The sequence below is a fragment of the Camelus dromedarius genome, chromosome 3 (genome assembly GCF_036321535.1).
Source record: "Camelus dromedarius isolate mCamDro1 chromosome 3, mCamDro1.pat, whole genome shotgun sequence".
Classification (NCBI taxonomy): Eukaryota; Metazoa; Chordata; class Mammalia; order Artiodactyla; family Camelidae; genus Camelus; species Camelus dromedarius.
In genome coordinates, this window is record NC_087438.1 from 109,631,519 (window position 1) to 109,657,951 (window position 26,433).

The 26,433-nt window shown below is 43.1% G+C and overlaps 1 long non-coding RNA gene across 1 annotated transcript in view; it reads left to right on the forward strand.

Moving 5' to 3' along the window:
* Positions 1-2,350: 2,350 nt before the first annotated feature.
* Positions 2,351-26,433, forward strand: part of LOC135321079 (uncharacterized) — a 141,449-nt gene continuing 117,366 nt past the window's right edge. The window contains exon 1 of the long non-coding RNA XR_010380503.1: positions 2,351-3,239. This is a non-coding gene — a long non-coding RNA (uncharacterized LOC135321079). The remainder of the gene's footprint in view (positions 3,240-26,433) is intronic.

Sequence of the window (26,433 nt, forward strand, 5' to 3'; positions counted from 1 at the left end):
CCGACATCAGCATACCTGCCGACCCAGCAAAAGCTGATGATTGAAGCATGAGTGAGACCAGCTGAGGATAGGAAAACCACCGCAAACTGACCTTGCAGACTCATGAAGAAGTTAGTGAGTTCTTACTTTTTAAACCCCTGAGATTGAAGGTGGTTAGTTGCATAGTAATAGCTGTGATAAGTGTTTCAAACTTCGTACCCTGAAGAGAACACCCGTCCTTTTCAAGTGTCTGTAAAAATTTGTAAAATTGATTCTGCAGTTGTAGAATCTAAATTGATTCTACAGTTGTAAAATTGATTTACAAAGAAGACCTCAGATTCTCTCAAATAAGAATTATATAGACCACTTTAAAAAATTATACTGCCCTAAACCCAGAAATGTGTTCTTTTTAAGAAAGTTTAAACATAATCTACTTGATAATAAGACATTCCTAACTCTTGACTCCTTGGGGGAAAAAAATCATTGAAATGGATAGATCCTGTAAGTCCAATCAAGAAATACATTAAAAGTGATATTTATAGACAAGGGCATAAAACATACAGACAGTCCTCTATAGAACTGTGCTGGATCGTTCTATTTCTCTGTATGGATCTGGGTTAGAATTGACCAAAAGATGAACTTGAGTAATACTTGGGAGTTAAGAAATTATGTTCTCGTAGTCATTTCAGCATCTTGATGCCTATCGTAGTGGTGCCGCAGTCTAAGGCAGCCATTGTTCCATTCCAGCATCTTGTTAAGACTAACTTAAGCAAAAGGGAATTATTAAAGATATTAGATAGGTCAAAGAATTTCTAAGTCGGCCCAAGAACTAGAATGTATACCTGCCCCCACACTGCCCCAGTCTGCAAACCCTCTCCTCACTCTGTTTTCTTCGTAATCTGAACCAGGCATGGGTATCTATGACTGGCAGAAATGCCCTATAACTAAACCTTAACTAAAGAAGTCTAGAATTGTACTTTTTAGTGTCCTAGCCTCATAAAACATCTCAGTGTCCCACAGCCAGAGACCACTGTGAACACAATTATAGTTGAACAAGTCAGGATTATTACTTGTCACATCAAGGGAGAACACACTGTGGGGAACCATGGGGAATCCTCAGCAGGAGGATGGTAGCTAGAACCCGTTATAGAATCTGGGCTTTGGTTAGGTGACTCGTGGGGGGTCTAAGGAAGCTAGGGTTTGCCCGGGTTGGATGCCATTAGAGAGTTGGGGTGGGGAATTACGTGACTGAGTATCTCAATAAATTTTATGTATAGAGAGGGCAAACTAGGGTGCGGAAAAAGATGTAATTAATTGGTAAAGAATTAACAGTCACTCATTTTAGACAAGAGAGGGAGATGTTTGGTATTTTGTGGATGGCCTAGTGACCTTATTTTTGTTCTCAGACAGAATTATGGTGTGTATTTGCATCATCTCATTTATCTCATTTAATCATGTTCTCAGAATGACCTTGTCTGAGATGGTATTCCGTGAGATGGTTTATGTCCAACAAGAGAACAGCATGGCCAGCGTTGAGTGCTTGGCCAGCTTCCGAATGTCAGGGGCTGCTCTTTTCTATTTCAAGTACAAGCTCGAAGGGATTTACTGTGTCTGCCTCAGGTATCATTTTTCTTGATGAAGCTCTGATTTCCCACCAAAGTCAGGTACAAGTTGAGTATGCCCACTTCAGTGGTCATTTTATATTTCCCAGAAGTGCAGTCAGAGAAGTAAGACAAAATGAAATCAGAGGAAGATCTTTGGAAAGGAAGAGACAAATTATTAATTGCATGTAATTGCCTATCCAGGAACCCAAGAAAATCAACCGAAAAATTATTAGAAGTAAGGAGAGTTCAGTGAGGCAGTTGGTTACAAAATCAGTATTCAGAAGTCAGTGCCTATGCTTTAAATCAACAATCATCAGAAAATACAATTTAAAAAGGCATTGAAACAGAAACTAGTATAGAAAATAGCTAGAATAAACTTGACATAAGGAAAGTATGCAGGACCCATATAAATAAAACTGTGAAACTTTCCTGAGAGACTTGAAGACTTAAATGGTAGGGCATACCACACTCTTGGATGGCATAACTCAATAATTCAGTCATTTCATTTCTAATAAAAATGTCAAAAGTATTTTTTTTAACTAGACAATATAATCCTAAGGTCACCTGGGAAGCTTAATAAAAGGCTTAGGAATTTTTAGAAGATTGAAGGGTGACTTACACTGCTAGGAAGAAAAATTTATTATCAAAGCAGCTTGATTCTGTGTAAGAATAAAAATAGCCCCCCAAATAGGCTCCAGTATACACATTTGGTTTAGGATAAAGGTGAGTTTGAAATGCTTTATACTTATGCTTCAGATTCAGAAAGCTGCTAAGCATATCGCCTGTGCCCTAATAATGACAAAATGATAGATAAATTATAGAATCATTATTTTTGTTGAGCCCATGGGACAGATGAGGTTGTGAGGCAGCCAAGCAGGAAGTCCCTCCGAGGAGAGAGCGGCTTCACAAACCGTCTCTGCTCTGGCAGAGCACAGGGAGCAGAGGCACCTCCTCTGTCCACCTGGAGGAAGAAAACGGCTGAGTTGTAACACATGTGGGTGAGTGTGTGAAGCTGGAAAAGCTGAGGTAGCGGAGGAGTTCCCACTCAACTACAGACTCTGCCACAGACTTCTGCCAGGTGCTCACAGAAATATTGGGGGGCAGAACGAGACTGGCTTTTGCCAGCCCACCTCTGAGGTGCAAGCAGGGGGAGCCAGTCACTGGATGCTGGGGACACAGAATGCCATGAACTTCCCTGGATTTTTCTCCCTTAGGGAGCAAAAGCTCTAAGCTACTAGGGGTCAGGCAGCAAACTCAGTTGCCCACAGAGTTCAGAGGGATCAGTGGATGTGTGGCCCAAAGCCCTGACTGCTTCCCTGGACAGTTTTCCCTGGATAGTAGACTACAGCCTCAAGTTTCTGGGGTAGCAGAGTCTGTCAATCCCAGGGCAGACAGACAAGATGCTTTGTTTAATAGCTGCATAAAAAGCCTTTGATAACATTGAACATCCATTTATAATAAAAACTCTCAGCAAACTAGAACTTCCTCAGTCTGATAAAGGACATCTACAAAAACCTTACAGCTATCATCATGCTTAACAGTGGAAGATTGAATCTATAAATTGTGGTACGTCCCTGCAGTGGAATATTTCTTATCAATAAAGTGGATGAACTCCTGGTACAAGCAGTGGAGTGGTTGAATCTCAAAAGCATTGTGGTAAGTAAAAAATGCCATACTCAAAATGCTGTGTAGTGCATTATTATATTTGGTTGACATTCGGGGAAAGGCAGAACCTATATGGACAGGACAGATCAGTGGTTGCTAGGGGCTGGCAGGTGGGGGTGGGGGATTGACTACAAAAGGGCACAAATGAACTTTTGGGGATGATGGAAATACTCCGGCTATGTATCTTGATTGTTGTGACTACATATTATGTATTTGTCTAAATTCATGGAATTACACTCTTAAAGAGGATGAATTACATCTTGAGAGATCTACTTTTAAAAAAATGATTCAGGAAGAAAATATGCTAGAAACAGTGCTGAAATAATTGATAACCCATTTGTGGAAAACTAACGTTTCATTCCTCACAGAATATGATAAAATAAATCCCAAATGGATTACAGATAAGAATGAAAGAAAAGTTAAGAACTTAGTGAAGTAAGCCAGAAAGAGGGAGAAAAATACCATATAATACCACTTATGTGGAATCTAAAAAAAAAAAAAAAAAAAAAAAGTGAACTTACGTATAAAACAGAAACAGACTCAGACATAGAATACAGACTTGTGGTTGCCTAGGGGGAGGAGGGTGAGAAGGGATATACTAGGAGTTAGAGATTTGCAGATGCTGACTGGTATATATAAAAGAGATAAACAGGTTTATCCTGTATAGCACAGGGAAATACATTCAATATCTTATAGCTTATGGTGAAAAAGAATATGAAGATGAATATATATATATATGCATGTATGACTGAAGAATTATGCTGACCAGAAGTTGGCACAACATTGTAAACTGACTATATACCTCAATAAAAAAATTCTTTTTTAAAAAGTTAAGAGTTTTAAAAAGTTAAATACACAGGAAAGATAGGTGATGAATACATAGGGGGGTGAAAGCACACGTAAAACACAGAAGTGAAGACTTCAATAGTCAGGATAGTCACTGTCAAGAGGTAAGAGGAGTGTGTCCTTGAGAAAGGCCCCACTGCAGGAATCTCTTCTGTCACTCTCCCTTCCTCCCTCCCACCCACCCTCCTTTCCTCCACCTCCCTCCCTCTTCCTCCCTCCCCCTCACACTCTATCTCAAAAATATGGATGGCAGTTACATGAACATTTGTATTATTATTCACCATACTGTACAGCCCTCTGTACATGTCTCATATTTTATAATTTAAAAAAAGGTAAAACTTGGGGTCCAAATGTAATTTCCTACATTTTGTATATAGAGGACTTAGGCACAGAGAGGCTAAGACCATTGGTGAAGATTTAATTCCCCCGTTTCCTCATCCAGTTCTCCATTTCCTATCCAATGCTCTACCAGCCAAAGCAGCCACATGGTTCAGCACAGATTAGCAGACCCTGAACCTTATAAACCAAACCCAGTTAAAAAGAGTGTATCTTGCAGTTATGAGATGTATATTAAAAAAAATTGGAGAAATATGGGTGAAATCAATCTGACTTGGAATGAAGAAAACCTTTTAAATCATCATGGTAAAGGCAGAAGCTATAAGGAAAAGATCAATAGATTTGATTACTCTCAAGTTAAAAATGTTGATCAAATTTTAAAACACCAAAGCAAAACTGAAAGGCAACATACAATTGGAGTAAATGTGTAAAAATATACGGCAGATAAAGGGTTAACATTCTTGAAATACAAAGAGCCCTTAAAATCAATAAGACCAATATCCCAATAGAAAACCAGGCAAGAAATATGGTTAAGGCTGTTTTTAAGGGAAGAAATGCATACTGCTAATAAACATTTTAAAGTATTCATTCTCTTGAGTAACCCAACAGTTGCCCATTCAAGGTGTGCACTTGTCACACATCCAATTATCCAGGATTAAAGAGAATGGAAACATCTAGAATTGGGAAGTTGTAGAGAAAAGAGCACGCTGAAGTGTTGGTGGGAAAGCAGTTCAGCAACATTAACAAGAACCTTAAAAATTGGTTATTCTTTGATTTAACAAGATGTGCACAGAGATGTTGGTAATAGTGATAACTAGAAATGACCTGATGAAATATTCCAGTGATGGGACTGGCTGGGTTACGTTCCCTCTGTATGCCTGGGCATTTTCTAGCCAAAGTGGCACCATCGTGTGGCTTAGAAAAGATGGCTTCTCTTATTCTGGGAGACCCCACCCATTCCAGGCCCACAGCTTGTAGGCAGCCACCTGGACAGTGGAGACCATGGCTCTGATATACACAATGTGATGTTGTCCTGTGGAGTCATTACAACACATTTTTGAATAATTTTTAATGACATAGGGTTAGGGTCACAATACACGGCTACTAACATCAAGCATGCGATGCGCGAAGACTAATTCCTAGTTATTATTTAAAAAGTAAGTTTTCCAGTGTGTACAGTGTGAGCCCAGTTTCAAAAAAGAGTAAGTAATAATATGCATAGAAAGGAAACTAGAAAATAGAAACCTAGAAGAATGTATACCAGTATTTTCAGAGCATTACATCTGGCTGATAAGATTATAGGTGCCTTGTTTTTCCTTTTGTGTTTTTCTATATTTTCAATATTTTCCAGGTGAAATGTGTATTACCTTGGTAATTAGAAAAACCAGTTAAATAAAAAATCTCATTTAGAGAACTGAGCAGAACCAAGTAAAAAGTGCAGATTACCCAGGAGAAATGTGTGCTTTTGGCTACTTTCATTACCTTGACTTTCACATAAGCGGAAGCCTTATAAGATGGAGAGAAAAAATCAGTACAGAGCAGCTGCTTTAGAATGACATTCAGTGAGAGTGATGAAAATGTGACCACATTAGAACATTGAAATGAGATGAGGTCATGTGACACAGGTCATCCTTAATGTGCAGGTTGTAACCCCAGGAAAATGCTTCTGACTAAGCCCTGCTCATCACAGATGTTCAGGGGCCAAAGAAAGCCTGGCACAGGCTAGGGGACAGATGGAGAAGGCAGTGAGAAGCCTTGGTTAAGTCACAGAAGCCTGGGAAGCCCCTGCACTCCTCACCCAGTGATTAAGTGGGAGATAAAGACAGATCAGTATTCTTGGAGTTTGTTTGAGCCTCACTTGACATCATTATGTGGCTAGTTTCTTCTTTATATCCGAGTTCTCTGTTCTGATAAGGTGTTGGATGCAAAGCGAGAGTGTTACATGTGGCATTTCCCTTAGTGGTTTGCTTTCCCTGAAGCCAGCAGTTTAATTATCTGTGTTGATGGAGAGGAGAAAGCCCATGACGGAGTGAAACGTACAGATGCCTACTGCCCTCTCTCCTCTCATACTTCCCTCCACTGCTTACAACCCTCCAGTGACTCCTCACAGGCTTCAGGACAAAGTGTAAACCTTTCATCTCGGCATAAAAGATCTGCTTTTCATTCTAGCATCATCGCTCAGCACCACATACTCCAACCCCACCAAAGTAGCTTTAGTTCTTTAAACACATGTGGCCTGTTAGCTCATGTCTAGGGGTATTTATCGTCCTGCTAATATTATCCAATGCCTGCTATGTGCCAGGCACTGTGCTAAATGTAATATCTTCTGCCACAGAAGAGTCCTGTCTTGTAGACTTGAATAGCATCCCCTTTTTATGAACAAGAAACCTGAGGTTCAAAGAAATTAAATAATTTTTGTAGGGTCACGCAGTGAGTAAGTGACACAGTCAGAATTTGAACACAGATGCGTTTGTTTTTTAAAACCACTTTGTTGAGATATGATTGACATACAGAAAGCTATAGGTATTTAACGCATACAGCTCGATGTGTTTGGAGATAAGTATACACGTGTGAAACGGTCATTACCACAAACTCATTTGTAGCCGTAAACTTACCCATCTCCAAAAATTTCCTCCTGCCTCCTGAACCCAGGTTTGACTCCAAAGCTTGAATTCCTTTATGGTTTTTTAAATTGTGCTAATCATTCAAACTATTTTAAGTGTACACTTTTGTGGCATTAGGTACACTGAAACATTGTTGTGCAACTATCACCACCATCCATCTCCAGAACTTTCTGTCTTCTCCAACTAAAACTTGGCCCATTAAACACTAACTCTCCATTACTCTCTCCTCCCAGCCCCTGGCAACCACCATTCTACTGTCTCTATGAATCTCACCACTCTAAACATCTCATATAGGGGGAATCATACAGTGATTGTCCTTCTGTGACTGGCTTATTTAATTTAGCATGGTATCTTCAAGTTTCATCTATGCTGTAGCATGTGCAGAATTTTGTTTTTTTTTTTAAGGGTAAACAATATTCCATTGTGTAATTATATACCAATTTTGTTTATTCATTCACCCATCCATTAATGTGTGGGTTGCTTCCACCTTTTGGCTATTGTGAGTATTGGTGCTCTGAATATGAGTGTACACATACCTCTTCAAGTCCCTGCTTTCACTTCTCTTGAGTATTTATACAGAAATGAAATTGATGGATCCTATGGCAATTCTATGTTTTTTTGACTGGACGTGGTTGAAGATTGCAGGTCAGTCATTTTGTAGAGTGCAGGAGTTCAGTTTGGTCTTGACCTGTTTCCTCATGGTTAGACCCAGGTTATATGTTTTGGCTGGAATGTCACAGATGCCTTTTTTTTTTTTTAAATCACATACCATAGGGTGGCTCATGATATCTGGTTACTGGTGTTTTTAACTTTGATCAGTTTATTGTACTGGTGTCTGCCAGCTGTCTCTACTGTAAAGTTATTGTAAAGTCTTTTTGTAATTACTAAGTGCCTTGTGAGGAGATACTTTGAGGCTATATGTCTCTTTTCTCATCGGTCTCACACCCACTAGAGTTTAGGAAATGCTGACATTTCTTGACTGAATTCATTACTCTGATGGTTAGCAAATGGTAACTTTCTGATACCATCAGCTTTCCTTTTGCATTTATTGTCTGCTGTAAAGAAGAGCTTTCCCTTCTCATTTATTTATTCATTTATTTCTATCAGTGTGGATTCATGGGTACTTTCTTTATTCATTGGATTCTAATCTCTTGCTGTCATTATTTATTTTAATGCTAAAACATCCCAGATTTGGCCAGTGGGAGCCATTGCAAGTTGCTTTCTATGTCCTTTTGACATTTCTTCGTCATTGAGCACTTCCTTACTTTATGGCACAAGAAGATGTTCCAAGCTCATCTTATTCTTTCCCTGGATTCAGTTATTTGAAGAGGGTATATTTCTCCATAGAAATAAAGCCACTCCTCAGCGTTAAAAATGCATAAACAGTTTGTTACCCAGGTGGCTTCACATGCATCACCCCTGGTGAGCCCCGTGGGTTTGAGATTTCACCCCTGTTTTGTTACCGGATTTGTTTGTGCAACAGGTGATCCATGCACTTTATGGCCCGTTAAATAAGTGGTAAACTTAAGCATACCTGAGCCGGGTGCAAAAAGGAACTGGCACTGATCTGTGCCGCAGGGTAGTTTGGTTTCCTCCTCCTGGACACTCAAGGGCCTGCCGGCATGGAAGCTCTGTTTAGAGAGGAAACCGTCTTGATGTATTTCTGTGTAATGGTAATAGAAGTGAAACTGTGGTTGTGAAAAGACACTAGGTTTAGACTACACCATATGGCACTGAGAGGCGTTCATCACTACAGTGTCTAACGGCTGAACTCAAAATAGCCCATATTTCTGCATTGATGGAGAATTAGCCCCTGACTGCCAGGAAGCACCCACTGTAGCAGCTCTTCAGCCATGTAATTTAAAATAATTACTAATTAAATGAGAATAAAATGGAGTCCATAATAACAATAATAATCACTGTAGCATTGGTCATTACCCAAGTTACTGTTTGTTGGAGCATTACCTAGAGGAGGATGGCTTGCCAAAGGGAAGAAGGATGGCCAGGGAGCTGCGGGCTTCATCATTACTGCTGCGGTAAGGAGTCAGGACTGCTCCAGGGAGCTTGGCAACTGCAGACCTAATTTTATATTCCATCTATATTGCCGATCTCATGTTGTTTCAAGGAATTTGTTAACTAATACAGCAGGCAGTGTGCCATTGAAAACCAAGGAATGGGAATAGCTGTGTGGCACTTGCCAACAGATTTTTATCATTGCATGAAACAACTCAAGCAATTGCCTTGTCTTCAACAAGCATCGCTCTTATCTCCATCTTGGGAAAAGCAGGGCCCTTTTGCAAGGCTGCCTTTGGGTGTATATGTCCAACGCCAGTGGTTATGAGTGTGGGTATGTGGGATAGTGTAAGTGGGGCAGATTTCAGGTCACTGTGCAAAGCCCTGTCCGAGTGTCTAAGAAAGTAAAAGGCAGAGGCTGTTTGGGTTAAAGGCAGGGTTTCCACTTCCTGTTGTTTGGGTGACTTAAAAAAATATGCATTCTTTTATTTATTCTGCTTCCAACAAATGAGTTCCCGCTCTGTGCCAGACATTGCAATACGTGCTGGGACTACAGACCTCAGCACCTGACCATCTCCTGAGACATATAAATATAGATGTACACGAAGTGCCATGGAGGCTATGAGGAGAGTGAATAATGGAAGAGGGGGACTCTTTTTGCAAGGTAGCATCTTTGAAGGACCCTTGAGGAAGTACCATCTATGCTGAGGCCTCAAGTCTAAGGAGTGTGTGGCCAGCGAAGGGTGAGGAGAGAATGTTCCAGGCAAAGGCCCTGCCTGAGGATGGATCCTGGTTGGTTTGGGGAACTAACAGAAGTACAGAGTGAGGGAGAGTGCAGCACAAGGAGAACGTGGCGAGGTCAAGGGCGGCCGGCTTTAGAAAGAGGAGTTCACATGGGATTTTCAGTGCAAGGGGAAGGTTCGTAGACAGGGTGGCAGGTGGCAGGACCCAGTTTAGGTCTGTAAAAGCCCAGTCTGGCTGCTGCTGGAGAATCACTTGCAGAGGGTGGGCCCTGAGCCGATGCAGGGAAGCCAGGTAGGATTTGGGAGGTGTCGGGACTGGCTCCCAGCTCTCTGGCTGGAGCAGATCAATGAATGGACGTGCAGTATGCTCAAATGGAAAATGTCAGAAGACAACAATATCTGGGGGTTAAAATACTCAGTTTTTTTTCTTGCATGTGTAGCAAGATATATATATATATAGATAGATAGATATAGATATATATAGATATATAGATATAGATATATATAAATTGACCATTTTAGTCATTTAAGAATGTACACTTCTGTGGCACTAAGACACACCGTCACTACTGTCCATCTCCAGAACTTTTCTAACTTTTCTAACAGTGACTATACCATTTTACATTCCCACTCACAGTGCACAGGGGTTCCAGTTTCTCCACATCCTCACCAACACTTGTTATTTACTTATTTATTTATTTATTTTGATAATTGCCATCCTCATGGATGTGAAGTGTTGTCTCCCTGTGGTAAAACATTCAGGTTGTTAGATGTTATATTTACGATGCCTGAAAGATCTTCGCGTGACACTGTTCAGTAAACGGTTGGCTGTGCCAAAAGGGTTCTCAAAGGGAGGTCTTCTGGCCCGCAGGTCAGTTTAGATCCCACTGACCAAGGTGTGCAGCAGGCTCTTGTAAGTGCCACACCGTGGTGGGCCCTCTGTATTTGTTCTAAGGTGGCTTACCCCTGCCCCCGTGCCTACCATTTGAGGATGTGAGCATTTGGTTATTTGGGTTCATTTCTGGTGAACAAATGACACTTTGTACCTGGTTCTCCCCTTTCTGATCCAGATTGTGGCTCCCAGGGAAATTAAACAAGAATTACTAAATATCTGCAAATAAAAGTGGTGGAAAGCTTCAGAAAGAGGGAATTTATTGTCATGGTCTTGGAAGGAATATTTAGTTGAAGTCAAATAGGTTTGATGCTCCTTTAGAGTGAAGAGAAGGAGTTTTTGTTTGTCTCTCCCTTTTCTTGGTAACAAAGAAAATGCAGCTTTAAAGTGTTTTTCAATTTCTTTCTCAGCTCCCTTTCATTCTCCGATTTCTTTACTCTTAATGGGATAATATAAACCAGTTTTCTGTCGTCCATTATTCATCAAAGCTGTCGAATTATCCTGAACAGAATGAAGGCAGGGATGTTATTAAAATAAAACAACTTCCAGTTGAGCTGCTAATAAATGCTGAAATGCATCCACATTTCTCCTATTGATCACCTCCCGCCGACAAAAGCAGACACAAGCTTGTACCGCACGCTGCCCGTGGAAATGAAAGATTTAATTAGATGAAAACCGAATGAGCTGGAAGATCTACAGTGCTCAGCCATGAAACGATTGTTATTCATAATTGGCTGTTTGAAATGTCCCTGCTTCTTGAGCCTTTTTCACTTAAAAAATTCCCTGCAGTGCATTAAGACGAACACAGTCGTTAGTAAATTTTCCCCTGCGTGCTTTACAAACTCAAGGTTGTGGGCTAGAATGAGCCATGTCAGGCCATAAATCAGGTGTAATGGAATGCCTTGAAATTGAGAATTAGCAGGCGAGAGCAGGGAGACAGCAGGTCTTCTCCATTTCAGGCCCATCTCCAAGGAGAGGCGGTGCTGGTGGGGAGGATGGACGAAGAGGCCCGTAAACTCCGAGAGAGGCGTTCTGTAGAACTCACTAGCTCTGTAACTGTGAGCGTGTAAAGTTTAATGTCTGGTAAGTGCACCAAGATTTAGTGATGGGAATGTATTGAAAAGTGGGCATTCACTTCACTGGGAATGTTTCAAGCGCCTATCAGGCAGCCTGCTTTTGAAAACAGTGGGGAAGAGAAAGATGGACGGGAATCCTTGCCTCTGGCAGCCACGTGACACTTCGCCTACACAGGTTTTTCTTCATGCAGCTTCCAGCAAGTTATTAATATTTGGTTTCCTCATTTGCACAATGCGGGTATTAATTGTACCTGTTTCATCGATGCGGCATGAGGATTGAATGAGCTAATGTAGACAAAGCTTTTAGCACAGTGGCTGGGCACGCAGCACACACCAAATGAATGTCAGCTACTAGCGGTCATATTTCGCCTTTCACATCTCAAAACCCTGAAGGGAAGACATTCTTTTTTTTCCCCTATATTTCCCACAGCATCTTGCCTAGTCCCTAACACCCTGTTCTCAAGAAAAATTTTTATCTAAGTTTAAAGAAGTGTCCATCTCTCAATCTTCATGTTCTTACAGATACGGATAAGAGTTGACAGTCATTCAACAGGTGAGTGTTTAACATCTTAAATCATTAAAAAAAAAAAAGGTTTTGCTTTTCAGATTACAAGAGATAGAGCAACTGCTCCTGGGCAGAGGCAGTGAGGTTCAGAGGGCACATGTGGGAGCTGGGCTGCCTCGGTGTGGGGTCCTGCACGCCTGCTCCCAACCCCCAACAGAATGATCAGTGTGTGAGGATTAGATGAGTTCAGACACGAAACACATGCAGGCGGGCCTAGCGCATACTGTGTGCTCAAGAAAGTCTAATTAGCGTTCACTTACGTCCAGTGAAAACCGACCAAGAGACTGCTCATTCTCGTGATCGTGAGATACTATCTGCTAATGAATGCTTATTGAAAGTGGGCTCTGGGGTTGACGCAGGGCTAGGCACTGTGGGACATCATGAATAGCCCGGTTTTGGAACCCTTGTTGCCACCAGACCCTGTGCTCAGGGCTTTGTGCAAAATATCTCATTTAATTCACTCAATAATCCTGTGGGGCAGGCAATATTATTAGGCAGTATTGTTCCCCTTTTTTGAGATGAGAAAATAAGATCAGGGAGGTTAGGTAACTTTGCAAGTCACAGAAGTGGTCACCGACTGAGCTAAGACTCCAATGCAGGTCTCTCTGGTTCCAAAGTTCACCTTTATACCACCCTACCTTGAGAATTCTGATACCGAGTCAAGGCCTGGCAGCCCATATGCATGATCTAGGGAAGTGAGGTGGGAGAGCTGGGGGAGGCGCAGAAAACAGGCAGTTACGTTATAATGTGCTCCATGCTGTAACTCTTCCTATTAGGCTTCAGATTCTTTCTTAACACAGTGGTTTAGACATTGGAGCAAAGCTGGCACATGAGATGAAACCCATTGTGCACAATGCTGTGTATTAAGCAAGGATTTAGGAAGCCTGGACGGGTTTTTCCAAGAAGGCTTTATTGAGCTCCTGCGTGTTTGAACCTGATTCTTGCTGCCATATTTGTACTGAGTTTAATGCTGCACCAGAATCTCAGGCTGGATACTTTCTCTTTAATATCCTGCCCCCTGTAGTCACCACTTCCGTAGAAAAACACTGTGGTGTGTGAGTTCTTGTTTCTCAAGTGTAATTTGGAGTTAAGTGGAACTGATAAACAATGTCAATGAAAGTACCTTTTGCAGACACTGACAGGACTTAACCTGTCTTGAAGAGATAAAGGATGCATACGTGTTTAATTTTTCTTTGCATCTTAATATGACCATTGAATGCCCTTGGTCCCTGAGCAAATTAATCATCACAAAATGAGAGTAAATGACACGCAGTCTGCTGAGCTGTGGCCTGTTGGATCAACCACCCCTTGACATGGTGTCACACAGGAGGCAGGCCTCCTCAGTAGAGCTGCATGAAGAGCTGTGCTGGACTAAACTTATTAGATGCTTCCTTGAAAACTCAAGGCACTGATCTAGCTTGAGGTTGGTTCTTGGCATGTCTGTGGGGTGAGGTTTCCCTCTCCAAGTAGAAAAGGTCCAGAGCAAGTTCCGATGTGAGCCTGGCTCCGCAACACATCGCTTACTGTGTGACTTTCACAAGTCACAGCCTCTTGAGTGTTATTTGCTTCATATACAAAATAGACTTGTGGCTAATGTTATGTGTACCCATGTGTAATTTTAATTTCTAGTTGTGGTGAAATACACACAACATAAAATTTATGATCTTAGCCATTTTTAAGTGCACAGTTCAGGAGGTATTATGATAATTCAGTATAATTATAATGCTACCAATATTTTTATTTTATTTATTATATTTTATTTTATTATTTTAACATTTTTTATTGAACGAAAGTTCTTTAAATTCTGTGGTGGTTTACAATTTACAAAAGTTTCACACACATGGTTTCTTGTAATCCCGTTGTTTCCCCCTAGCCCTATATTGCCCCTGACCCTTCCCTCTCCCAGCTGGTAACCACTAGTTTGTTCTCGATGTCTGTGAGTCTGCTTCTTTTTTATTTATTCACTAGTTTGCTGTATTTTTTTTAGATTCCGCATATAAGTGATAACATACAGTATTTGTCTTTCTCTGTCTGACTTATTTCACTTCGCATAATGCCCTCCCAAGTCCATTCATGTTGCTACAAATGGCAAAATTGCATTCTTTTTTTTTAGCTGAGTAGTATTCTGTTATTTATATATACCACATCTTTATCCATTCATCTGTTGACGGACACTTAGGTAACTTCCATACCTGGACAATTGTAAATAACATAATGCTATCAGTAATACCACCATGTGCCCAGTAGAATTGTTGTGAGGGCCAAATGAGAAAAAAGGATGTGACAATCATTTCTAAACTAAAAAGTGTTCTGCAGGTATCAGTTGCTGTGGTTAGTATGACCCTGTCCCCTCTTTGGTCTTCACTTCCCCATCAGGGACTTGAATTTCAGATGCTTTTGGTCCTAATATTGTGTGGAAGCATTATTTCTACCCAGCAGAGTTTTCCATGTCAATAGGGAGTCAAATCTTATGCTAAAAGGCTGAGTTTTCTCTAGCAAAACATTAGCATCATCACACACTTGGTTTTGTCACTTTTCTTGTCACCATATGCTGGAAGCTACTGGTAAAATCTGCTTGGCTTGTCAGAGGCTCTGATACATCTGTATCTATATTAATGACTATGTCTATATCTATATCCATGTTCTGTCTTCTGTTATTGACTCAGAAATATCTATCCAGCACCTCCTCATCACCTGGGGACTGTCTGAAGTGCTGGGGATACAGCAGCGAATGAGAGAGATACCCAGTTAAATTTGCATCTCAGATAAACAACTAATACTCTTTTTTTTGTCCAAATGGGACACACTTATACTAAAACATTTTTTGAACTTTTAATTTGGGACATACTTATAGTAAAAAATTATTGGTTGTTAATGTGACATTCACATTTGGGCATCCTGTAATTTATCTGGCAACTCTAATTGGTCAGAACCTAGTTACATGGAGACAGCTAGCTGCAAGGGAGTCTGGGAAGCTTAGTCTTCAGGTGGATGGTGATGTGTTGCACTACAGCTTGGGGTTTTGATTACTTAAAGGAAGAAGAGGAGAATGGATACTGGGGACAACTAGCAATCTTTTGCTAAAACTTGTGTGTCTCATTCATTCATTCTACTACTATTTATTGATCACCTACTGTAGGAAAAGTATTGGATAAACAACATAGACAGGACTCCTGCGGTCACAGAGCTTGTATCTTAGTGGAAGAGAGAGGCAATAACAATTTATACACATGTAAAATTTCAGGTAATCATAAATGTACTGAAAAATGAGGCAAATAAGTTTTCAGAGTTTACTAGGGAAGCTGTTTTTTAATTGTGGAGGCTAGGGAAAGCTCTGGAGGAAGGACATTTGAGTAGACACCCAAATGAAGTGAGGAAGGAAGTGTGTGAAACTCTGGGGAAGAGCACGGCAGCCCGAAGGACCAGTTAGTGCAAAGACAGCAGTGACCTTGACATGTTTCAGGAACTAGAAGAAGGTAGGGGAAGCAGGCAGGGGTAGGCTTTGAAGACCATGACAGGAGTTTTTTAAATTCTAGCAATGATGAGATGTCACTGGAGGGTTTTGAACAAGACAGTTAGGTGACTTAATTTACATTTTAAAAAGATCACTGTGCCTGCTGGGTAGACAGCATGGCTATAGGGAGCAAGAGTGAACGGAGGAAGATAAATTGGGTGGCGATTGCTGGGGATTGGGCTTGGATATGGCCTCAGGGTGGGGGTAATGAGAAGCTGTGGGGTATACGGAGTAGGTACCAGCATCGTCCTCATCATGCCGGTGAGGGAGGCTCAGAGAGGCAGAGTCTGGTTTTGTACAACTTGCTCCCTCTGCTGGGAGGATGTGGGGAGTGCAGCTCAGCGGAGCAAGGTCCTGCAGAGATGGCGGGAATGGCTCAGCCCTTGATTCTGACAGTGCAGCAGGAGCCAGAGGGAGGAGACCTGAGGACGAAGGGGGCCGCTTTCTCCCCTTCCCTCTGTGTTAATTCTTCCCAAGCATTGATTCTGTCTGAGAATCCGGAGCTGAGATAGTCTTATTTGTTAGTGGCTTCATTGGAACAGAATCTTGTCGTGTCCTTCGTGAAAAAAACGTGAGAACATGCTCTTGAAGGTTGGCAGCTGTGACACCAATAGCAGTGAGAACTGGAGGAAGAGGGAGGCGACTGTTTTATTCTTTGTGGTCCTTGGGGGCCCCAGGTGTAGAGGAAGAGGCTTTGGAATCAGCCACACCTGGTCCTGAAACTCATTTACTAGCTGAGCCTTGGTTTTTTCATCTGCAAAGTGGGGACCAGAGCGCAGCTGCCCCACATAATTGCTGAGAGCATTACAAGAGGAAGTATGCCTGAAACCAGTAGCAACCAGTAAGTATGATTCATCTTACGATTCTGTGATCATTTTGGGTCCAGCTCGCCCTCAGCGCTGCTGTTTAACTTCCCACCCGTTCCCTTACTGACCCTACCCTTCCCATTGCTCCCCATCCCCTTCCCTTGCTTGCTTCTCTCCTGTCACAATGTTTAGAGTCCCACATGTGTGGCCTAGTTGGAAACTGGGATGAAAAGCAGAGGGAAAAAATGCCAGGAGGAGGGGGGTCAGGACGGATGGAAGGCCCTTCCATTACCCTGTTCTCTGGAATTGGGATATGAACTTTCATATAAGTCAAGTGAAAGACATTGTGTACTTAATGGTCTCATTTAGTTAGTTCCAGAAGCACAATGCTGATAAGAAACAAATTAGAAACGCAAGGTTTTTCCCAAGTGCTGAAAAGATACGTGTTGCCGGTGGAGCTGGTTTTTCCCTGTGGGTCAGTTAGGCAGGCTCTCCCAAGCACATATGCAGATGGAAATGATCGCTGCTTCTGATGAGGCTGTCGGAGCCAGGTATCCCAATTTGGGAAAGGGATTGAAGTCCTGTTTATTTGACTCATGGATAATCACACTCTGCAAGATGTCGGCTCCTGTCGGGAAGGGGAGGGAGGAGGGAGCAGAACTTTCTGCAGTGGATTTCAAAAGTGGATCAGCTGGCCAGAGTAAGTGGTCACTCTGGATGAAAAGACTCAAAGAGCTGTGGACTCACAGCAGAAAGAGCCCTTAGGAACCTAGGGGAACCGTCCTTTTTACAGATAAGACCGCTGAAACCCAGAGAGGGGTACTGACTTGCACCAGGTCACACAGCTTAGCTCGGAAATGAAAGCAGGGAAGAACTTTGGTGGGCTTTGGGGTCAGAGAGTATTCCAGGTTCAAACCCTGGATCCATCACTATATTCCTTGGGCAAGTTACTTAATTTTCTAACGCTTCAATTTCCTCACTTGTGAGATGGTGCTAATAATTGTTCCTACTTCACAGAGTGTATTTGAGGATTAACAAGAAAATCCACGTAAAACAGCCAAATGCTTGGCACTTACTAGGTGCTCAGTAAATATTGGTATTTTGTAGTGTTGATGAGGATCTATTTCCGAGGTCTGAGGTCCGAGGAACTGACAATAGGAAAATCTTTCTGTTAACATGTTAACATGTGAATGATTTGGTCCTTATTAGAGGGTGTGGTGGGTTGAGTTGTGTCAGCCTTAAAGAAATGCTCAAGTATCAACTCCCAGTAGCTGTGAATGTGACCTTATTGGGAAATACGGTCTTTGCAGATGTAGTCAAGTTAGGATGAGGTCATGCAGGATTGTGGTGGGCTCTGATCCAATGACTGGTGTCTTTAGGAGGAGAGGGAAATTTATGCACAGGCACACAGGGAGAACACCACGTGAAGACAGAGGCAGAGACTGCAAGGATGCTGCCACAAACCAAGGAATGTCTGTGGTTATTACAGCCACCAGAAACCAGAAGAGGCCGAGAAGGATTCTTTCCTAGAGACTTTGGAGGGAGCATGGCCCTGCCAACACCTTGGTTTTGGACTTCTAGCCTCTAGAAGTGTGAGACAATAAGTTTATGTTGTTTTAAGCCTCCCAGTTTGTGGTACTTTGTAATGGCAGCCCTAGGAAGCTAATACAGAGGGTATCAGTGGAGGGAGAGTGTTCTGGGCTCCATTTAAGCATCTAGGGTTAGGACTGTTAGCTCTAGCACCTTCATGTGTGTATTTTCAGTCCACAGAGTGATAACCTCTGAAAGTGATCGTGGGTGTAACGCCCACTGATTTAGTGATGCTGATGCTGGAGGTGTATGTGGTGATGGTGCTGGGGGGACGCAAGGGCCATGATGAATGAGAACCAGGGAGCCTTCAGGATCATGACTGGATAGTCAAGATCACAGAATATCAAAAGTACACTTGGAAGAGGCAGGAGGGGACGCGGTAGGACCAAGAGCAAGGACTGCAGTGACTGACTTGTCCCTGTTCTCCTGTTAAGTCTCCCTCCTTCCCCTTCTCTGTCATGTGAATGCAGGTAGTTCTCTTGTTGGGCTGAGAGGCAGAGGATTTGGAACAGACCTAGGAAATTGTTGGAATGTGTAAAGTCCTTGGTGAGTGCCTTTTTCTTCATGTCAGGTGAGGACCAGGAGACAATTTCCAGGAATCTGCTAAGTGCCTGTGTAACCTCCCAGAGACAGCCAGGTGGGCTCTGTCTCAATTCATGTTTCTGCAGGATGGTCCTGAAAGATGTAGGAGCCCCTTTTCAGTAGAGTCCCTCCATCCCCTTTCGACCTCATTGGTCCCACCTCCCCATCAGTCATTTCTTCTCTGCTTCTCCTACTCTGCCCTCTGTTGGTTATTATTGTAACTCTTAAGTTCTCTGCCCCCTCTTACCAGAAGGGAAAGCATTCAAGACAGAAATGATAAACCAGTCTCACTGCTCACTGCTGCAGCTCCTACAGGAAGGCGAGAATTTGTCTTGAAAGAAGAGAGGGCACATGATACAGATGTGTAGTTTTCAGAGCTTCTGTGCTGAGGGAGAAGACCAGTGTGGGTGGAGGTGGGGGCGGCAGTGCGGTTGTGTGCTCGGTGCCGGGGGCAGGAGCCCGGCTAGGCTACTCTTTGGGCTGCTGAACTCCCGACAAACTCAGTGCTGTTGGGCTCTTGGCTCTCTTGAGCCACGAGAAGCAAAAAATGTTGAATCATTAAATTTCCTGGGTCATCTGTTCATTGGCTGGGAAGGGTTTTTGTGTTTGTTTTCGTTTTCTTTCAGAATAAATGTGAAGGGAAGTTATGGGGAGAGGATGGGTGGCCAGTCAAGGAGAGAGGAGCCACAAGGCAGTGCAGCGGCAAAGCGGAAAGCCAGGGTAGGCGGTGGAAGGAGGTCTCTCTGTCCTGTGCTTTGAGAAGTGCTTCCCTGTCTGCAAAGTGAATGTAAGTTGTGAGCATTGTTACCACCCGTGAGAAATCTCCTACAGGTAATTCCATTCATATGAAATATTCCGCACAGGTAAACCCAGAGAGACAGAAAGCAGATTAGTGATTGCCAGAGGCTGGAGAGTGAATTGGTAATACGGTTTCCTGTTGAGGTGACAGAAATGTTCTGAAACTAGACAGTGGTGGGGTGATCGTCCAATATTGTGGATGTACTAAATGCCATTGAATTGTACAAATGAAAATGGGGAGTCTTATGTTTATATGAGTTTTATCCCAAAAAACAGAAGCCCCAAATAAATACCATGAACCGCTCCTCCCCTGCCCAGGTCCCTTTAAACCACATTGAGGCTGTGAAAGTGGCCTCTGGAAAGATGAAGACTCTGGTGGGGCTCTGAGCCTGGTGGAATTCCCTGGACTGAGTGTTGAGGGGGCTGGGGGTCCTCACTCCCTCTGCCTGCTGCTGCCCTGGCCGCTCCTCAGAGGAACCCCCGGGGCTGCTGAGAGGTTAAGAGCACAGGCTTTCAGGGGCCTTGATCTGAGTGTGAATCCTGGCCTGGCCGCGGCTGCTGATGTGAATGTGGATGTTACAGGACCTCCCTGAGCCTCAGCTTCCTCACCTGTAAGATGCAGGTGGCGATGCCTACCTCACAGGGTGTTTGTTAAAAGCCTGAACGAAGCTTGTAAGCGTCTGACTCAGTGCAGGGGGCATGATGACCACTCAGTAAGCAGTAGTGGCTGTTATAAGTAGTAATAAATTCTCTTCTCTGGTATCGTCTGAGCTTAGTATTGATTGCCAAGATCCACAGGTAGTAAGAAGGACTTGCCCTCAGATGAGTCCTCGAAACAGAATCCCCAGTCCCAACAGCCTGCTTGCAGGATGGGCAGAGAAGAGATGCAGCAACAGTGGAGGAGATTACTGTTTTAGTTGTGGTTTTGAAGGGGGTGGTGAGCAGCATCCTTCTTCCTTGCTTGAGTCCGGAACCAGTGGAAAAATTAAACAAAACCTAAGGAAATAGGTGACCAAAATACCACCTTTATCCCAATCAAACAGAGTTTGGAGATTCAAAGGACTTACTGCTGTACACCAGGGAGAGACTTCTTATCCCATTAGAGGCAAAGCTGGGTCGCTGCAGAGCTATCCAGACTGGGGCTTGACCTGCTGAAAACACCCCAGGAAGGAACAAGGGACAGTGCTGGCCATCAGTGAAGGGGGCTCTTTCCCAAGCCCACCAGTCAGGGCAGACACTGTCTCCAGATGGAGGGAGGCCAGGAATGCTGCCAGTGGGGCTCCATCCAAATGGAAGATGTCACAAGAGGGACAGAGATGGCTTAACACTGGATTGATGGAGGACCCAGGAGTGGTCTCCATGGTGAGGTGGGGGCTTCTTCATGTCCAGATGGTGCTCCCACCTCTTTCCCCTCGAGGGCTGATACGATGATGGGCATTCCAGGGTCAGTGCCTCCTTCCTTTACATTCAGCAAGGAGTCTTTTGTTACAAAAGGAAACAGAATAGCCCAAACAAAACAAAACAAAACTCAAACAAACTAACAAAAACAAAACCTGGAAACAGCCTCGTTTTGCCCAACATTTGGGGAATGGTAAAGTAAATTATAGAATATCCATTCAACAAAATGTTAGGAAGTCATTTAAAAAGGCTGTTTACAAAGGGTTTGTGAAGAGGTGGGAATTATAATGTCAAGTAAAAAAAGCCTGATACAAAATTGCATATGTAGTATGAACTCAGCTATATTAAAACCTCCCTAAGGTTATGCATTGAAAAGTAGAAAAAATTGTGAGGAAGTTACCAAAATATTAACAGTGGTTGCTCTTCTGTTTAGTTCTTTTGCTCTAGTTACACATTTCTGTAATAAGATGTAATGGAAAAAATTGACTTTATTTAAAAATAAAGCAGTTTTTAGAATGATGCGTGTTACACATTATCAGTCAAACCAAAAATTTAGAATTTCATAGATTCATAAGATTATAGAATGCTAATGCTGCAAAGGGACCTTAAAGATTTTACTAGTTTAAGGATTTAAAATTTTGGAGGAGGGGTCACAGATCTTTTTGAAGATCTCCTGGAAACTATGGTTTCTCTTCTTAGAGCATTTCACATATAAATATACTATCATTTAAGTTGCTTTAGTTTCAAGGTACAGAAGCCATAATCAGAGCAGCTTAAACAGTGGAGGACATTTACTGGTTTCTGTAATATAAAACTTCAGGGATATCAGGTGAAGCTTGATCCAGCACTCCAACAATTTCACCAGGACTCACTTCTTCTGTCTCTGCTCTGCCTTCTGCAGTGTCCGCTTTCTCCCAAGGCTGGCTCCCTGTGGGTTCCCAGACTGCTGGTGGAAGCTCCTGGCACTTGATTCTGACTTGCATATGTCCAGCTGGAAAGAATGTCTCTGTCTTAGCATTCCCAGTAAAGGTCTCAAGATTTGATCTGATTGTAAGTTTTAGGCACATGCTCATCTCCAAACCAGTACCTTGGCCAGGAAAGAGAGAGCACTGATTGCCCTAGCTAGATCACTTGCTCTGCTGTGGCTCTGATACGGAGGTAGTGTCCCTCGACCACATCATTCACCAAATAGAAACTGGGGACATGAATGCTCCCTGTACACACAACTTACTGCAGATAGTTTATGGCTTATTCTTAAATCCCCCCAAAATTGCCCACATACCCCAGGTTAAAATTTTTTGGTCCAATCCAGTCTCATTTTAGAGATGGGGATTCAGAGACCCAGAAAGATGTCACGAATACTCCAAGCAATACAGTTTCCTCACCGTCAGTCTGCTGCTTGTCTCCCCACCAAATTCCCTCTGACTTCACATGCAATCAAAAGTCAGAGATGAAGAAGTAACAAGTTGGACCCTTGTCAAATCTCTAAGTTCCTCTGGGACCCAGGACACACGCGTTTTGAATGAGAGAAAGGGAGCATTTTATGTTGAGGGACAAAGAGTTCCACAGTGGGGGAGGTGGCTGTGTTGAGCCACTGGCTAGAAGTCTTCACCTAAGACAGTGTAGAAGGGAAATGATAAAAATGAGGGGGGATAATTAAGTTATTCATGCCTGTATCTTGAAGATAAGAATTGTACTTCCCCTTCTAAATACCCTGCCTGCTCAGAGGAACGGTGTACCCTAATAAGTGCTGGTTTATGAAACGTGCAGTAATTGGATTGGAATGTGAATTATTAAACCGTATGTGGGGTAGCTTTTCTTGCTAGGTGTTTAATGATTATGCTCAAATGTGTGTGGCTGGTTTGTTGGCTGGGAAGAAAATTGTTTAACTCTGGGTCAGGGCCAGGGTGGCCTTCAAAGACATCCAAAACAGCTGGGCTGACGAGGTCCTTACAAGTCACTTAGGTCAGTTGCCTGACTTTAGAGATGGGGACACTGGAACTGAGTGTGTGAAAGCACTTGTTGAGGGCTGGACTGTGATCACACTGAGAATGAATTGCTCCTTTACCTGGTTTGTTATTGGAAGATGGGAGTTGTATTCCCCCAGAAGATGTGTTGAAGCCCTGACCTCCTGAACGGGATGTTATTTGGAAATAGTTTTGTTGTAGATACAATTAGTTATGATGAGGTTACATGGGATTAGGGTGGGCTATTAATCCTGTGTGACCAGATCCTTATAAGGGGAGGAGAGAGACACAGACTGGGTAGCTGGAACATAGAAGTTAATTTCTCAGTTCTGGAGGTTGACAGTCGTAGGTCAGGGTGTTGGCAGGTTTCTCCTGAGGCCTCCTTCCTTGGCCTGCAGACGGCCGCCTTCTTGCTGTGTCCTCACATCCCTGATGTCTTTTCCTCTTTCTTCTAAGGACACTGGTCCTGTTGGATTAGGGCCCTACCCTAATGGCCTCATTTTAACTTAACCACTTCTTTGAAGCTCATCTCCAAATATGGGTGTGTGGTTTAGGGCTCCCCTGATGACCTCACTGAAACTTTACTTTTTAAAAAGGCCTTATCTCCAAATATGGTTACATTCTGAGGGCCTGGGGGTTCAGGCATCAATATTTGGATTTTGAGGTGGACATAGTTCAGTCCATAAGAGCACTTAAAACTTTCTATTTTATTGATACTTGTGTGCTTATTTTAATTCACCTAAAAGATGGTAAGTTCCTTGAAGGCAGGAAGTATATCTTGTCTATATCCTTTTATCTCCTATAGTTTTTAATATACTTCTTGGATTTAGTAAATGCTCAGGATTTTTTTGTTGAATGGATGAATGGTATGTAAAATAATTCTTGATTAGTAAGAATTTCTCATTTCTCAAACTTTTGGTATAAAATCTATATAGTGCAGGTAGCAGTGGACTTGATGTCAAAGACCCAGGCTCTTTTCCCAACTCTGTCACTTTCTAGCGGAGATCTTGAACAAGTCAATCTTTCTGGGCCTCAGTTTCTTCATCTGTAAAATGGGAATAATAATGCTTTCCTGTTTGTTTTACAAGGTTGACTATATTAATGAAATAGAATGATCATTCAGAAAATATTCTGGGGCGCCTACTTTATACCAGATACTGTTCTAGGCATGGAGGATACAGTGGTACACAGCTAGGCAGGGTTCCTGTCCTCATGGTTCTGGTAGGGGAACAGGTGATGAACAAGATCACTAGTGCAGAAAATAATTTCAGAAATTGCTAAGTACTATGTAGGCAATAAAGCAAGAGGTGTTACAGTGAAAGCTTACCTTCTAGAAAGCATAGCTAGCAAAGAGCTTTCTGGGGAGGTGACATTGAGCCAAGATGTGAATAATGAGTGGCTATTCCCAGGGGGAGAGCATTGCAGGCTGAGGGAGGAGCAGGGGCCTTGCCGGGGAAGGTAGTGAGTGTTGTTGCCCCCGTGAGCTGAGCCAGCAGAGTAGTGACATTTAACATGTGAGGCTCAGTCACTGTGCAAGGTTTCCTGGGCATCAGAAAGATCCCTGCAGTCGGGATTTTGTCCCTGACTTAACCACACATGCAGTTGGGACATCATCTCCCACGTGTATGACCTTAGGCACGACACTGCCTCTAGTGGCCTTCTCCTCCTGCCTGCCCTGTGTGTCTGCCAGCACCCCGAGACCACGTGGGTGAAGGCCCAGTGGAAATATCATATGCTATACAATTTCCAGGTGGTATCATTATTTGAAACCATGTTACCCACGATTAAGGGATTTGGACATTGAATGCAGCAACTAGCTTGCTGATCAAATTTTCCGAGGAGGGCTGCAGTCACCCCTGTTAAGGGCTCAAAAATGCCTGTGTCAGGCTTTTCAAAGCAAATTGATAAGAATTAAGTAGATGCTGAAGCTGTGTTCTGTAAGCTGTCTTTTGTGGGGGTTGAATGCCAACTTTCTTTCCTACTGAGCCTCTGTACATTAGATTTGGTAGGGGCAGTCTCCTTGTTGGGGCTTTTGGGTGCCTCTGAAACTGTTGTGGAGTCAGGTCCCTTGATGTGTGTGTGTGTGTGTGTGTGTGTGTGTGTGTAGTGTTTTGCATTGCAATAGAATATTCCAGAAAAGAGCCTTCCGCTCACATATCTTAAGCATTCCACTGCCACCAGAACTGATGTGATTGAACACTGTACACGTATTTCCTGAGTAGTGAAGTTGTACCCAAGACACATATAAATGACCCAGCAACAGAGCATTCTTTTAAGAAGAGCTGATGACTTGAAAGTTCGTGGCAATTAAGTGTGTTTCCTTTGAACGCATTCCCAGGTTTCTCCCCCACGCCCCATGAACCACCTCCCCGCGCTTCTTCTCCTAACCTCATCTGTTTACACTTAAACTTTTGTGGCTTATCCTTAAGTGCACAGAGAATCCCCATTGTTGCTGATTCTGAAGGCTGCCGGATGCTGAGGCCTTTAAGGTAATGGCTGCGCACACTGGAAGGTCACTCCTGCCCTTAGGGTCTTGGAACTTCAGGAAAAAGGAGCACCACTTCCCATTCTTATCTGTGATGAAGGAAGTAAGACGTGCCGGGGCCCTTTCACCAAGTCTGAATTTAGAAAACAACCAGGATTGTGCTGAAAACCTTCCTGGGCTCTGCTTTGGCCGTTGGGGTTTGAAGAACTCATCCTTTCTCTGTGTTTCTAGCTCCTCCCTCTCCATGTCGATTGGTTGGACTCCTGGTCTCTGTCTGTCTCTCTGTTTCCTTCTGTCTCTCTTTGTCTTGCTCCTCCTCGCCCCCTTCATCCCTATTGATTCTCCTTGTTGGAATAAAGTTCTGCTCAACTAATGGGGCTTCCATAATTGAAACTCTGGGACATAGCAAAATGGAACAGCTAATTCCCCAAATGAATTAGTGGATTTTAGAATGAGATGAAATGAAATGGTGCTAATAGGCATTTTTTTTTAAAAGACAAGGCTGAGGGATTTGGAGCGGGAGGTATGCAACTCAGGACTGTGAAGACTTTTTGCTTTGGTTTCAGAGTTTTGGACGGCTTGTGTGCAAAGCCGGGGTCTGGAATGACTGGGACGCTTAGGCAGAGGCAGGGGGAGCAAGCCGGCCTGTGTGAGCGGCCCGTGTGAGCGGCCCGTGTGAGCGGCCTGTGCCGTCCGTCCATGGGGCTGGTGAGAACCTCGCACCTGCAGCTGGGCATGTGCTCTTTTGCAGCCTCCGCTCCTGTCAGTCCTGCTCCCTGAGCGGGGTTGGGTGGGTGTTGAGATTTCCGGAGGAGTGATGCCGGGAAGATTCTCTGGATATCCCCTAGAAGGAAACATTTTTCTCCAGGTGTTATCTTTGCCGCTTTCCTGGGTTTACTACAGGGAGATTGTGGTAGCCGTTGTGATTGTTCTCTGTCTCTGCCCCTGTC